The sequence below is a fragment of the Carex rostrata genome, chromosome 30 (assembly GCF_964058835.1).
Source record: "Carex rostrata chromosome 30, lpCarRost1.2, whole genome shotgun sequence".
Taxonomy (NCBI): domain Eukaryota; kingdom Viridiplantae; phylum Streptophyta; class Magnoliopsida; order Poales; family Cyperaceae; genus Carex; species Carex rostrata.
In genome coordinates, this window is record NC_135947.1 from 3,033,301 (window position 1) to 3,049,027 (window position 15,727).

The 15,727-nt window shown below is 32.8% G+C and overlaps 1 long non-coding RNA gene across 1 annotated transcript; it reads right to left on the bottom strand.

Moving 5' to 3' along the window:
• Positions 1-10,024: 10,024 nt before the first annotated feature.
• On the bottom strand, positions 10,025-10,780 carry LOC144547107 (uncharacterized). Its single transcript, XR_013509003.1, has 3 exons — positions 10,718-10,780; positions 10,503-10,607; positions 10,025-10,306 (listed from the first exon to the last, which is right to left on the bottom strand). It is a non-coding gene; the product is annotated as an uncharacterized LOC144547107 (long non-coding RNA).
• Between the last annotated feature and the right edge of the window lie 4,947 nt (positions 10,781-15,727).

Here is a 15,727-nt window from a genome sequence, read left to right on the forward strand (position 1 = left end):
AAAAAAATTGTATATAGTAATATACCCATTTTAGTAACTCGATCAGCGTACTGGCGTCACAACAATAACAAATAAAGTATTTAAAAACTTGCTGTACTAAATTCAACTAATTTCTTGATATTTTCTCCAGTAATTTACGTGGGGTAACAGAATGCAAGCTTGTTCTGACAAGAAAAGAATAAAGCAAAGCAATTATTATTCAAAGTTGTAAACAAAATTACAAAACGTGGAAGAAAAGTACCACACAATAATTCAGTAACCATTCAGTACAAATTGTATCCAATTTCTCATAGATTTTTTTTTTGTTAAAAGCAAAATTTTAATTCTTCAGAAAAGGTAATGATTTTTTTTTCATCGAAAAATAGATGAAACTGTACTAATGGTCCGGTTCCGGTATTTTTTCATCATTAATGTGGTTCTATCAGCTTGTCCTTGGTGAAACTGCAGAATTTATGCAGTTCCATATTTTGAAGGGAAAAAAAAAAGAATCGATCTCTTTTCTGAAAATTTGATCTTTTAATTGATTAAAAGAAAATCTTTCTCCCACAAATGTGTTATTAGATTCAATCATCCATGGAGTTACTAAAGGAGCTTCAATTTTTATTCTTTCCCCTTTCACAGCTGGACCATCTTGAATTTGAATCAGAGACCTCATCGTGAAGTAAATCTCGCACCATCAAAGCATCTTTCAAGTGAATCAGATTCCAAAAATATGATATCTATCCAATTAATATTATATATGGAATGGACTTTAACACTAAGCCAGAAAAATGTAATAATTGAGGCTCTGTACTGGTATAGAAATGTCGGGTCCCGTTGGGTCTAACCGGCCCGGGCCAAGGTTCCCACGGTCCGGGGGTCCGGGGGTCCGGTGGGTCTACGGGTTAGTGGCGGTCGGGTCCGGCAGGTCTCATTTGGGGAAGTTGGACCAAATCCGTGCTAAACTCTTGGTCCAAAATTAGTACGGGTATGTCCGGGTCCAGTTCTTTTTTACTTTAATTATTTTTAAATGTGTAGTTTCGGTTTCTGTTCCTGGCCGAAATAGGCTGTTTTGGCCTTTGCAAAAAAACTGTATTTTCGGGCAAGGCCGAAACTGCAGTAATTATTAAAAAAAAATGGGGCGGGTACGGATTCGGGCGGGTCCAGGGGGTTTTGTCCAGGTCTGTGGGGGTTTGGGTCCGGGTCAGGGGGGTTTGGTCCGGGTCCATGGGGGTTTCGAGGAGTTTAGAGGGGTTTAGTTCAAGATTAGGTCGGGTTTAGGGGGGTCGGGTCGGGGGTTCCCTCGGGTCAGGTTTTATTTAGGGGGTCTTATATAAAAAAACCGGACTAAGTCCTTGCTAGACTCGATCCAGAGTTGGTCCAGGCCGGTCTGGGGGTCTAACTAGAGTCGGTCCGGATCGAATCTGACCCGCCCAGATTTTTTCAATACACTACATGAATGGGAAACAGGATCCCTCCCTAGTGTTATATTTTTTTTTCAAAGAAAATAAAAAAAAAAACTCAAAGGTGCAAATTCAATAAGAAAATGAGAAATAGGACTTTGAAGTTTAGCTGGAGTCGACCGAATTTTCTTAACGCGGTTTTAGTTCAGCCACTAATATAAAGTTAAGGCAAGTATATATCCAGCTCAAAGATACCAGGACCAAACTATAAATTTTCATATATCCTTGTAGTCACAAATTTTCCACAATTATAGTACAATTCGATTTCTATAAAATATGATATCTGAATATATACTATAAAAAAAATATGTTACCAACATAGGACGGCAGCCTCAATGGCGCTACCTATTGATATCATGACAGGTTGTTGAGATGGTTCATTTATCTGCATCTGTGTATTTTCAGAAAACATAAAAGCTCCAACTGATTTGAAAATCTTGTAAGATATATTCCTGTTGAATCTTGGACCTTATTAGTATTATATGATTCAGGGAACTGATAAGAGCAGGAGAAATTTTGCTCTGTAATTTTGTGGGTCCCATTTCATAAAGATAATTTGTTTATACCAATTAATTACATCTTACAAAACAGATATCTTGGTGTAATTGATGTTGTGTTTAGAGAGTTTGTGCATTTTATTTTATTTGATGAAACTGTTTCTTGTTCTTTTTTCTGTCATACTTGTTGGTGGATTCTGGAATAATTTGACTCTAATTGATCTGATATTAGCTGAATAATTGTCAAGATATTGAAATGTTGCTAAACACAAATAGCTTGTTCTGGACTACTACCTCTGATATTCTGGAATACTACCTTTGAATCTCTAATTCCATTATTATTATAATGTTGGTAGTTGGGTGCATGTTCACATTGTTGCAAACACTTTCATATATTTTCATCGTTAAGGAACAGCTATTGAACAAGTGTTTGGTTGTTTGAGCTTCCGCACAGCACATTTCCAAATGCTTACCAGGTTTAAGCTGTGTCAGTCGTGTTGGGAGCAAAAAGCCATGCAAAAAACCTGAATCATGGTGGTGCCTTCATTTCCCATAATGCTGGTAAATACAATGGAATTCAAGAATCAAGGTCCATTTTTTATTGAGAAATACACAAACTTATTGTGAAAAGGCCTGACGTTACGCCTTTCCAATGTACATCATCTTTTTGCACAAGTTGCGTTTGTCTGACATTCTGCACTTCACATTTTAGCATCTCCAGTTGATTAGTAGCTTGTTCTGTCAGGATCGGTTTGAACAAGCTGGCCAAATTCTTGGCTTGTAGCGCTTCTTCTAGGGACATCTCATCCCATAATGCAAAGGTGAATATCTGCTGGTATTTTCTCGTCATAATCCCTTGACCCCATCTGTAAGACCAAAAGTGAATGGTGTTACCTCTTCCCACAATTCAAGTCATGAAACACTGACACAATGGAATAACCGGCTTAAATTGGTCTTTGAAAATATAAGACTCTGTCATGCGTTCTCAATATATTACCTGTGTAAAGGGACTAAAATGTTTCTTTCCAAGTTGGCTTTTAGAACTGAACTGTTGTCATCACCATTTAATCAACAAAGCGTCGCTTAGAATTCTGAGATCTGTTATCCCCAATCCTCCAAGTTTATTTGGTGTACACACCAAGTTCCAGTTTACTAAATGTATTCTTTTGGCTTGATTATGAATTCCATGCCATAAATATCGTTTTCTCATTCCATCAATTTCCTTTACAACCAATATCAGGAGCTTGAAGACCAACATATAATAAATCGGCATTGAAGATAATACCGAATTAGTTAGAACAATTCTCTCCGCTATAGAAAGTAATTTTTCTGCCAACCTGTTAATCTCCTGCTTATCCTATGAATTAAAGGCAGAAAGGATGTTTTCAGTAGCTTACTGTTAGATAAAGGCAAACCTAAATGTGTAAAAGGGTAGGGCCATTTCTTACATACCATTATGATACCAGCAAGTGTTTTTGCTCCTCTGTCTCGCTTGAAATTGATAGCTCCGATTTCTCCATGCTCACTTGTAAACCCAATAGGTAGTGAAAAAAAGTAAACCATTGTGCATTGTGCCATAAGTAAACCATCAAGAAAAAAGAAAAGCCAAAAGTAAGATTATTAGCCTACCCATTAAAAATTGATCTTACTCTACCCTACTCTTACCCGTTAATATTATCGGATAATGAAACGATAGCGGGTGAATAACGAATAATACTAGTATAATAATTAGTTTTATTGTATTTTACAAATTAAACATCAAAAACTCATTCATTTTAACACATATATAATTGCATTTCTAATAAAAAAAAATAAAATAAATGTGCAATCCAACTAAATTATATTTTATAAAGAATAAAAATTCAAAAACACGAATATACATTTAATTGAGTTGGAAATTGAATTGAATATACATTTAAGTGGGTTGGAAATTGAATTGAATATATATTTGGATTTTATAATTACCCTATAAGATAACGGGTACGAAATAGTCATTACCCATACTCTTACCCATTTATTTAATGAAAAAAAATTTCTTACCCATACTCATGCCCAGTAAACTAACGAAAAAAAAAAAACTTACCCATACCCGTCTTATCGAATACGATACAAGTCGGATAAACATCTAAAAAGGTACCATTGACACCCCTAAGTAAGATAAGACTGGTCAAAAGAGAAAAATGCAAGCCAAAAACAAAAATAATATATAAGTAGGCATATTTAGATCAAAGGCTCAAATTCATGTAAAGCATAATAACGCATCCAAATTCCTTATTAGTTATAACAAATAAAGTCATCTCAAACAACTTGAAATTTGCTCCTTTTATGAAATTCAAACCCAATTTTGTTGCTGTTAAAGTTCCTTCCCAACTTTTCACTGTAAGATACTTCCTATCATGAGCGAGCCCGCATCATCTGCATTAACTCAAAAGAGCATCTTTTGAGTTAATACATCTTGGCCGTCCGATTATAAATGGAGCACATTCATACCCTGCCTATAATGTAAAGGGTCTTTAATATTAGTTCGGATCTAATCTGTACGGATATTAAATCTGATCGGATGGTTCAGATATATTAACTCAAAAAGGAATTTTTGAGTAAATGCAGAGGATACGATTTCTCATGAGCCGGGCAACATTGTTTCCATTTAAAAATTGATTTTGCCTTGAACAAAGAATTAATAAACAAGTATTTCGTAGGTGGGCCTTTAATGAAGCCCAATCAAGTTATTCTCTTAGGCCTACGAGTAACCAAGCATTTTCTTGATGCACGATGTTAGTGAGAAAATGTTGCATGTGTGTGTTTAGAGAGAGACATCAGTTTTACATGATCGATCATGTATTTAGTATTTAGTGCTTGATTGCTATTTTAATTATCTCCTGCATTACATAGAATAATTATGGCTGTGATTTTTTGTATATAATAGAAGTGTCAATAAATGATACCAACGATCAGTTTATTATCTTCTAATTGAAAATTTTATAATAATATGCCTCTCATAATTAATTAGGTGTGTTTCTGAATTTTTACATAAGAGATCAGAGAAAATCTATTAAATTATACAAGAACAAAAAAAAATCGAAAAATACTGACAGACTTTTGTCAAATTTACAGTAAAGATATTTGGTAATTTAAAAGTTTGTTTTGGTAATTAATATAGTGATTTGGCTATGTATAGGAGGATATTTGATGTAATTTCTACTTATTTTTCCAAATTATTGATAACATCTCCTAATAGTTATCTTGCATTTATTCAAATTTATGAAATATTTTTCTCTTTAGCAGTCAAATATAGTGATAACTAATTAAAGTGTCGACTAAGATCAAAATAAATAATCTATATATTATAAACATGTTGTAGTCTTAATGAGATATTATTAATTTGAATAAAATTTAATACTAATGTTAGAAAAACATTTGTTTCAATTTGAAACTTGAAAAAATAAAATTCAATTTGAAATTTGAGAAGCCTTCTTATTTTTTTTTCCCTTTAAAACATCATCTTATTATTTTTTTCATATTAATTTCATCACCCAACTTGAAGTGGCCTAATCGATCCAGATAAACTTGAATGACCCGTTTAAGTATTTTTATTTAATTGTAATATACTTGTCAGACCCTAAAAGGACCCGAATGGGTTAAGCTATTTAGAAGCTTAATTCAATATTTACCAGTACAAAATCCATAGCTGAGGGTGCAGACTTTGTTGAATGGGGCCACAAGGTTGACCTTGGCAAGACATGCTATGAATCACAGTACAATATCACTTAAGGTGGAGGTGCCGAGAAAATGGTAGATGGGTTTACCGTTGATGGAGAAGCATCATTGTCTTTTTTTAAAATCTTCTGCGAAGTCGTAAGGGAGAATCGAACTCTCGATCTTTAAGTACAATAACCCTATGACTTTTTTTTTAGTCAATTGTGCTACCTCCCTTTCGAGAAGCATCATTGTCAGTGGCCAATAATGACACCTCAATTGGTGTTGATGCGCAATAGGTCACACTTTTTTCAGACTTACAGTGTGCGCATTTCTTGCATTCGCCTATAATTTTAAAGAAAAAAATGAGGGCATACTATTTCTTTCTAGTGACTCTAATCAAACTATCTGCCTACGTAATTTGTTGATGATCTTTGCCCATCCAATTTCAAGAAAAACTATACATATGACTTACTGATTTATCAACTGTATTTTTGAAATTATTTCCTTCTGCTGCTTCATTTAACTGAAAAAGTAATGTAGATTTACAGTTATTCTTCAAAAAAAGTAATTATTTCCTTCTGTATAATTTTCAGAGGAGAATCTAATTTAGTTTAACCAAAATAGATCAAATAAATATTATTTGGTAAACCAAAGAACTATAATCAAAGAGTTAATTAGGAGTACATTCATACCCGTCGGTAATTGATTGTACACTTGGTCGAACAATCAAAGTGTGTGATTGTAGCTTTGCAAATTTTCTAATTATATATGGCGTAGAGTAGAACTAGGGTGTTCTTAAGTTTACCAAGTTTTTTAGTGAACTCAAATCTAAAACATGTTAAATCGGCTTTAAATAACGAATTCGAACTGTTGAAATCCGTCTACCTTACAAGTGATGCATCTACATGTGAAAATTTTAAATATTCGAATTAATTTAGTATAAAGTCAATCGGTCAAAATTAGAAAGTTAATAAATTAATTTTAATGGATTTATTTTTGAACGGTTTTTGACCGCTTGACTTTATACTAAATTAATTTGAATGTTTAAAAATTTCACATGTAGACGCATCACTCATAAGACAGGCGGATTTCAACAGTTCGGATTCGTTATTTAAAATTGATTTGATGGGTAGACTTGAGTTTACCAAGAAGCTTGATGAAGTTAAGAACACCCTAGTTCTATGTGTTTGTGTTTTCACGGGCATAGAATTGAGTTGAAGAGAAGCTCTGAGGAGATCAGAGTTCTCTAGTTGAGAAAGTCGGGTGTCCGTATTCCTGGGACGCTGTGTGAATTGCTCAATGGGATCTAAAATCAGCTATTTTATAAGTCCGTAAACTGTGCTCTGTGTGCCCAAAATTTTGCCCTTACAAGGCTTTTGTAGACAGACAATTGTGATATCAGATCCAAATATCAGCTCTTACTGGGCCCTTATTAGTCAAGCAAGTGCTCTATAAAGTTAAAAGTTCGTTCTTTATGGGCCAAAATTGTGGTCTATGGACCTAACATTTCGCTTTTAACGGGCCTACAAATTGTGGGATTGTTGTCTAGAAATCCGTTCTTTTGTCGGCTCAAAATATGCGGTCTATGAGTTATAAATTCGCTCTGTTATGGGCTCCACAATTTGTCAATTTTGCTCCCCTGGTCCATAGTTTGCTCTTACAGCCCCAATGAGCAAGGAAGTTGTACTATCTTCAGCGGCCCCAAGATTGCTTAGTGGCTGATAAAACTTAACAGCAATGTTTTTAACTTCATACATATACATATACAAATAGCATATACCGTATTCAAAAAGTAGGATTTTACTACTGCCATGTATGTCAAATTAATCAAACTAACAAAAATAATTAAAATTATTATGATGAGAGAGTCAATATTATTTTTAAAATATGTAATATAGACGACTGTTTATTTAAAAAAAAATAAAGGTGATTCACCAATCTTCAGTTATTGTGCCTGCTAAATGAAATGCTCATTATTCTCCTCAACTCAATGGCAGGCCCATAATATTCTAATGTAGAAAATTCAATAAAGGGATAATCTATGACATGGACGCCCAAATATTATAATGTTCACTCAATCCGGATAGCAACAGATAAGGCTACCAATATTTCAATACATATTTTATTAACAAAAAAATAAAAAAATTGGAAGGGGTGGGTTTTTTCAGTTGACCTTAATTTGGATAAAGCCTTATTGAAAGTTGGATTTATATTGTTCAATTCATGTCAAAATTTGTATGAATGATTTAGATTTACGAAGTGGTTTAAATTTATTGAGTTTTTTATATTTCTCCCAAATCTCATCGCATGAAATCTGACGGTTTAGATCCGTTATTACATAAAATTTTGCAAAATCTTTTGGATAAAAACTCAATTCCTTATTCAAAAATGTTTATGACAAATTTTATCGCTAAGAAAATCAAATGGGATTAATCATTATAGCGATGTAGGTAAGCTTATAATTAAGGAAGCAGCTAATAATCCCCCAACTCTAGTCCCCCAAAAATCCCCCATATATTTTCAAAGATCCTGTAAACTAATGGAGCAAATTTGGTAAACTTCAATACTAAATCCTGTAAACTAATTCAACGAATTCTGTCAACATAAAAACTTCTCATTTTTGTGTGATCCCAATAACTACTTTAACTTCCACTTCAACTACCACTTTAACCACTTTAACTTCCACTTCAACTACCACTTTAACCACTTTAACTTCCACTTTAACCACTTTAACTTCCACTTCAACCTCCACTTTAACCACTTTAACTTTCACTTCAACCTCCACTTTAACCTCAACTTCAACCTCCATTATTTTTTTCCAAATTTTTTTTTTCAAAATTTCTTTTAAAAATTTTTTCCAAATTTTTTTCCAAATTTTTTTTTCCAATTTTTTTTTTCAAATATCCTTCTAGATACTACTTTCAATTATTTTAATTTCTGTAAATCTTATCACATAACTCTGTAGATAGTTTCATTGAATCCTGTAAACTGATAAAAAAAAAATTCAAATTTTAATTTTTTTTCAAAATTTTATTTTATTTTTCAGATTTTATTTTTTTAAATTTACATCTAAATGATACTTTCAATTGTTTTGAATTCTGTAAACATATTCATATAACTCTGTAGATAATTTCGTTGAATACTGTAAACTAGTAAAAGAAATTCAAATTTTTTTTGTTTAAATTTGCATCTAGACGCTACTTTCAATTATTTTGAATTCTATAAACCTTATCACATAACTTTGTAGATAGTTTCATTGAATACTGTAAACCACTAGAAAAATTCAGCTAACAGTCCCCCAACTCCAGTCCCCCAAAAATCTCCGGATATTTTCAACTAATTCTGTAAACATCAATACTAAATCCTGTAAACATCAATACTAAATCCTGTAAACTAATTCAACAAATTCTGTCAACATAAAACTTTCAATTTTGTGTGGTCCCCAATAACTTCCACTTTAACTTCCACTTTAACCACCACTTTAACTACTTTGACTGTGACCACTTTTAGACCTTTGACCAGGACCACATCTAAAAGATCTCTAACAGCTTTTCAAAACTAAAAACTAACCATGACTATATTAAAACTTTGTAAACGGAAATATGTAAAAAATATTCGAATTTTTTTTTCAATTTTTTTTTTCAAAACTTTATTTTCGAAATTTTTATTCGGAATTTTTATTTTCCAAAATTTATTTTCGAAATTTTTGTTCGGAATTTTTTTTCAAAACTTTTTTCAAAATTCGTTTTTGAAATTTTTCTTCAAATTTTTTTTCTCCTTCTAGAACTACTTTTAATTATTTTGAATTCTATAAACCTTATCACATGACTATGTAAATAGTTTCATTTAATCCTGTAAACCGGTAAACAAAAAATTTTAATTTTTTTCAAAATTTTTCTCCAATTTTTTTTTCAAATCTCATTCTAGATACTACTTTTAATTATTTTGAATTCTGTAAACATGATCACATAACTCTGTAGACAATTTTGTTGAATACTGTAAACCGGTAAAAAAATTTCAATTTTTTTTTAAAATTTACATCTAAATGCTACTTTCAATTATTTTGAATTATATAAACCTTATCACATAACTCTGTAGATAAGTTCATTGAATCATGTAAATGACAAAAAAAATTCAAATTTTAATTTTTTTTAAATTTGCATCTAAATACTACTTTCAAATGTTTTGAATTCTCAAAACCTTATCACATGACTCTATAGACAATTTCGTTGAATACTATAAACCAGTAAAAAAATTCAAATTTTAATTTTTTTTCAATTTTTTTTTAAATTTGCATCTAGATACTACTTTTAATTGTTTTGAATTATGTACATCTTATCATATCACTCTATATAAAGTGTTGTTAAATACTGAAAACATAACAACTAATCTCAAAACACACATGCTATTACATCTACCAATGAGACATCATTCTTATCACTAAACAAAATAAATTACCTATAAATAACATAAATGTTTTCCACCAAACATAACATTTCATACAAATCAAAGCAAACATGAAGAAGTATAATATAACACTACTTATAAAACATAAATGTTTTCAAATTTTCTCCCTCTTTGATTCTAAGATAGAGTGACCGATGAAGGTGATACACTTTCGGCCCTCTGGCATCAACACCATCACCTCCAGATAGCCATCAAGAAATTCTGTAAACATAATACACGAATTCTATAAACCTAAGATAATCTCAAGTTTTTAAAACCCAAAATAATATGTCAAGAATTCTGTAAACCTAAGTCACCAATACAGTAAACCTAATATATGAATTCTATAAACTTCAAATAAGACAACCAAAGATGAGGCATGCTCAACATGCTTCAACCCCAATTTATAAGTTCATACCCGACAGTGTACCAATGGCACTTCTCTTTTGAAATGGGGAACATTTGCTGAGGTAACAAGACTGTAAAGACCCAAGGGTACCATGAGATGTAGTGGCAGCCATTCCTATTTGACAATAAAAGCAAGAGCAAATTAAAGCGGCAAATTCAACTAAGTACTTCAATTTGACATAAACTGATTCAAATCAATAGAAAATATCAATGTAACAAGCTTACATCTGACAAACTGTCTAATCGAAGACCTTCATCAAATCCATGGCTCAAAAGTCGAGAAGACCTTCATAATATTTAAATCATAAAGTTACTCTCTATGAATCCTATAAACCTAATTAAAGAATTATGTACACTGGTAATTTCCATCCTGTAAAATATAAATCTCACCTCATGGTGCATGCGGTACTGAAACATAAAATACAGGTACATTAGGCACAAAAAATAGCCCCCCTAAATAGCATGTGCACGATCTGTTCAGTCCTAAATAGCCCCCCTATAACTCGAATGAAACACTGAGCCAGCACCCAACTCAAATACAGGTACATTAGGCACAATGGTCATATAAGAAAAAACTCAAAAGACATTCTTTGGAAACCAGAACATGACAGACTGATACAAAAAATCAAATCAAAAATCTAACTCTGCAGTTAAATAAAGGACTAAAAAACAAGCAAGTTAGGATTAAAATTTACATTTGTAGTATTTTTCTATAATTTATTAGCTATTTTTTATAATTCAAAATTTCAAAATACAAAAACTACTATTATTTTTCTGCACAAATTACCATATATGTCCCTACATTCAAGCATTCGTTAAACATAGCTAAAAAATTATAAAAAATCTAAAAATTAACACGCATATAGCTTTGACTTTCCTCTACATTTCCACAAAAAGAACTAAAAAGTTGGTTCAATGGATCTCTCAGAAATATAATTTGAATTTGGCCTGACAGTAAATAAAGAAAAAAAAAATGGCATTCATCCTTGTAAATAAAATAATGATTAAGAAAAGATTCATCTGTTCACTAAATTAACTTACAGCATGCATTGCCATAATGAATGCACTTACAGTGCTACCATAAGGAAGACGGTAACCTACCATAAGGAAGGACAAATCGTGGTTTTAAAAGGGAAAATATACAGCCAAAACAGGCTGCTTCTTGTGTGTGTCTCGTGTGCTTTGTTTAGTTCAATTAATGTTACGCTAGTCATCTACTGTCTACACTAAACATTTTAATATCAACATTCATAACAAGGCCAGTGTATACCAGTTAAGACATACCGTCAGCGAACTGATGGTATTATTTACTGGCAGCAACTTAGAATCAAAACTGATCATGACATCCACTGGTACATTATAGATAAAAAAGAAGGATACAGACAAGGATGGCACGTGAATATATATATATATATATATATATATATAGTACGGCTAACGCGCTTCCTCTAGCATATGGGCCGAAATGCTTCCGGTGGAAATTTGAAATTTCAAAATCCAAAAAGTCGATCTGAACCGTTCATCTTCTTCTCCATATTAATATCTGCTTGGAGACCAAATTTTATATTTTTCTGAAATTTTTTACTATTTATTAAGCCATTTTGAAAATCGCTGATCCAACGGTAGCTTCTGATTTTTACTGTTTGGTAAGCCACCGTTGGATCAGCAATTTTCAAAGTGGCTTAATAAATAGTAAAAAATTTCAGAAAAATATAAAATTTGGTCTCCAAGCAGATATTAATATGGAGAAGAAGATGAACGGTTCAGATCGACTTTTTGGATTTTGAAATTTCAAATTTCCACCGGAAGCATTTCGGCTCATATGCTACCGGAAGCACATTAGCCGTACTCTATATATATATATATATATATATAGAGTACGGCTAACGCGCTTCCTCTAGCATATGGGCCGAAATGCTTCCGGTGGAAATTTGAAATTTCAAAATCCAAAAAGTCGATCTGAACCGTTCATCTTCTTCTCCATATTAATATCTGCTTGGAGACCAAATTTTATATTTTTCTGAAATTTTTTACTATTTATTAAGCCACTTTGAAAATTGCTGATCCAACGGTGGCTTACCAAACAGTAAAAATCAGAAGCTACCGTTGGATCAGCGATTTTCAAAATGGCTTAATAAATAGTAAAAAATTTCAGAAAAATGTAAAATTTGGTCTCCAAGCAGATATTAATATGGAGAAGAAGATGAACGGTTCAGATCGACTTTTTGGATTTTGAAATTTCAAATTTCCACCGGAAGCATTTCGGCCCATATGCTAGAGGAAGCGCGTTAGCCGTACTCTATATATATATATATATATATGTGTGAACTTAACAAATGGACATCAAGACAATTTATTTTCGTACCAGAAGAAGCATTGACAAGGTCATGATTTCCTAGAAACCAATGCAGGATTAGCAAGTTCACATTAAGACCAGTAAGGGAATAACATGTAACGATTTATAATTAAGGTTCTAATAGCAAAACAATAAGTCTGGATACAAGACCAGAAATCAATGGATATGCTAAGACGCCCTATTTCATCTTCAGATTCAAAATCTAAACAGTTGTACAAGAAACCATCTTCAGATTGAAATTTAGCTTTGCTCTAGTGAAAAACCTCACTGCAGCAGCACATGTTTTGGCCCTGATGCATTTGTACAGACGGGATGGCAAGTCATAGATGAACTGTAATTTTGTAAAAAGGAGGATTTGATATCGGAGTCCACAAAATACTAATGGTGTGGCTTCATCAACTTCTTCCTGACAACCAATAACGCATTTTAACCTTATGTACTTTAAGCTGTTCCTTAACAACCTATTAGTAGAATATTAGTTCTGAAATATAAAATTTAAATCATAAACTTACTCTCCATGAATCCTATAAATCTAACTAAAGAATCCTGTACACTGATAGTTTCAATCCTATAAAATATAAATATCACCTCATGGTTTGGATAAGATTTCTGATAATCTCCCGCAAGGAAACATATACAAAAATCCGATCTAATAATCCCCCGGAAATCCCCTGGAAATCCCCGGACTAATAATCCCCCGTCTAATAAAAAAAAAGGAGCATTGGTGGTACTGTATTCTAAGTAGGAGCATTGGTGGTACTGTACTAGTCGGTAAGTTGCAGTATTGGTGGTACCATACCGGTAACCGTAGTTGCAGCATTGGAGTGTACAAGCCAATTAACATGCCAGTACACACAAGTAGCAGGGTTGTATTAAGATAAAAAAGAGAGATTGAAATCATTGATATCCATACTGTAATGTCTCTTTGAGACATTTTATCAAGCAACTTACGTGCACACCCAAAAACCCCAAATTACACATAATCTGTCTGAAATTCACTCACCTAAAGATTCACATACAGTCAAAGGAAATGAACAAGTAAATGCAAAAATCCTCTCATTAATCAATGAAAATGAAACAAAATAACTCACTGCTCCTTTTCCTTCGTGTCGAATCATCACAAATTCGTTCTGCTTGTTGTTATGTCGACCAAAGCTGCATCAGATTTGGACTCATGGGATGCCTACTTGCAAATTTACCTAAAATAATCTGAATTTTCGTCAGTTAATTATTCAACCATGAATTTTGCAATTGACAATCCGTTCAACTCAAATTATGTCCTTTCACTCTCAATTATACAGATTACCTGATCCTTGAGAGCTTGTATTTCTATCTCCATCTCGTGCCTCATCTCTGCACCTTTTATACTACATCTCATGCCCCATCCTTGAGAGCTTGTATTTCCATCTTGTGCCTCATCTCATCTTGTGTCTCATCCTGGCCAATGCCTCACGGTACTAGTCTAATTCTTCATCCGTACGATCAAGGTCACAGGAATAAGAGAAATTAAACACAGATTGATTAGCGCCAAAGAATTACAGATTGTGCAGTAGAGAAGGGGCCACGAAGAGAGGAGGGAGATCTGATCTTGGAGACCGACTCCCGTAAAAGATAGAATCATCGATGAAAATCAGAGATCGTCAAAATTGGAATAGGAGATCGTCAGATTTGGAAAGAACGTAGGAGAGATTGAAAACAACGGCAACTCAGAAACTTCGTTTATATAAGGAAAGTGGGAGGAACGGTCGAACCGTTAACATCAGTTGAAACTGCGTCGGCGGACTGTTGAAAACGCGTGAAAATAGAAGGCGGGGATTTTCCGGAGACTGAACGTCGGGGGATAATACCTTTTCTCTATAATTAAGTCTGGCCCCAGAAAAATTGGCCATGTGTATACACTGCATGCATATATAGTTAGACCAAAACAAAATGCCTATTAATTAACAAATATTCCGAATTTAATTCTAAATCAAATCTCTTTCAGTTTGATTACTAGGCAAAATGAACCGCTATTTTTTCCTCTAATATTTAAAAAAAAAAAGTGAGAGAGAGATCTAAGAAACTTTTCAATACTAAAAATAGTTTGCATATAATGAATGCGGCAGTGTTTTGTTAGTTGGAAGACAATGTCAAGTGTTGACAAACTTATATTTATGTATAACATATTTAATTTCGCATATAATGACAAATTATTTATTATTAAAAAAATCAGTTTCATATTTTATTTTTATGCCCCACTGTTATTTTTTAAAATATTTTTACTTATTAATTATAAATTATTATACATAAATAATTAGAAAACTAGCAAGTCCTGGAATGAGGTGGCAAGTAGTAGAATTTAAAAGTTTATTTTATTAAAAAAAATGAAGGGATATGTATATATATAATTTATGAATAGGTTTCATGTGATGAATAGCAAAATTAATAGAGAAATTCCAAACTGCCAACTTAAATGTTAGCACCAATAATTCACATGTAATTATCATTATTCAAAAATATATATCTAGCCTTAACTTCTAAATACCTGTCAAATACAACCAAACCTTAAACATTATCCTGTCCTCAATCGAATTCGTATCCCCTCAGGTTACCTGACTGAGTAGAATTGAATCGGACGGTTCAAAAATAACTTGGCACGCATCTCAAAGCACAAATAATACTGCTCCCTACTGCCATCCAATCACCCACCGACTGAAATTAAATCTGGACCGTCCATTTCAATTGTGTTGAGTCAGGTACCTGGGAGGATATGGATCCTCCTCAATCCCCCTCTCCTTTTTCTCTTGTCATTCTCTTCCCAGCAAATCTTCAATTATTGTGCCTACTAAATGAAATGTTCATTGTTCTCCTCAACTCAATGGCAGGCCCATAATATTCTA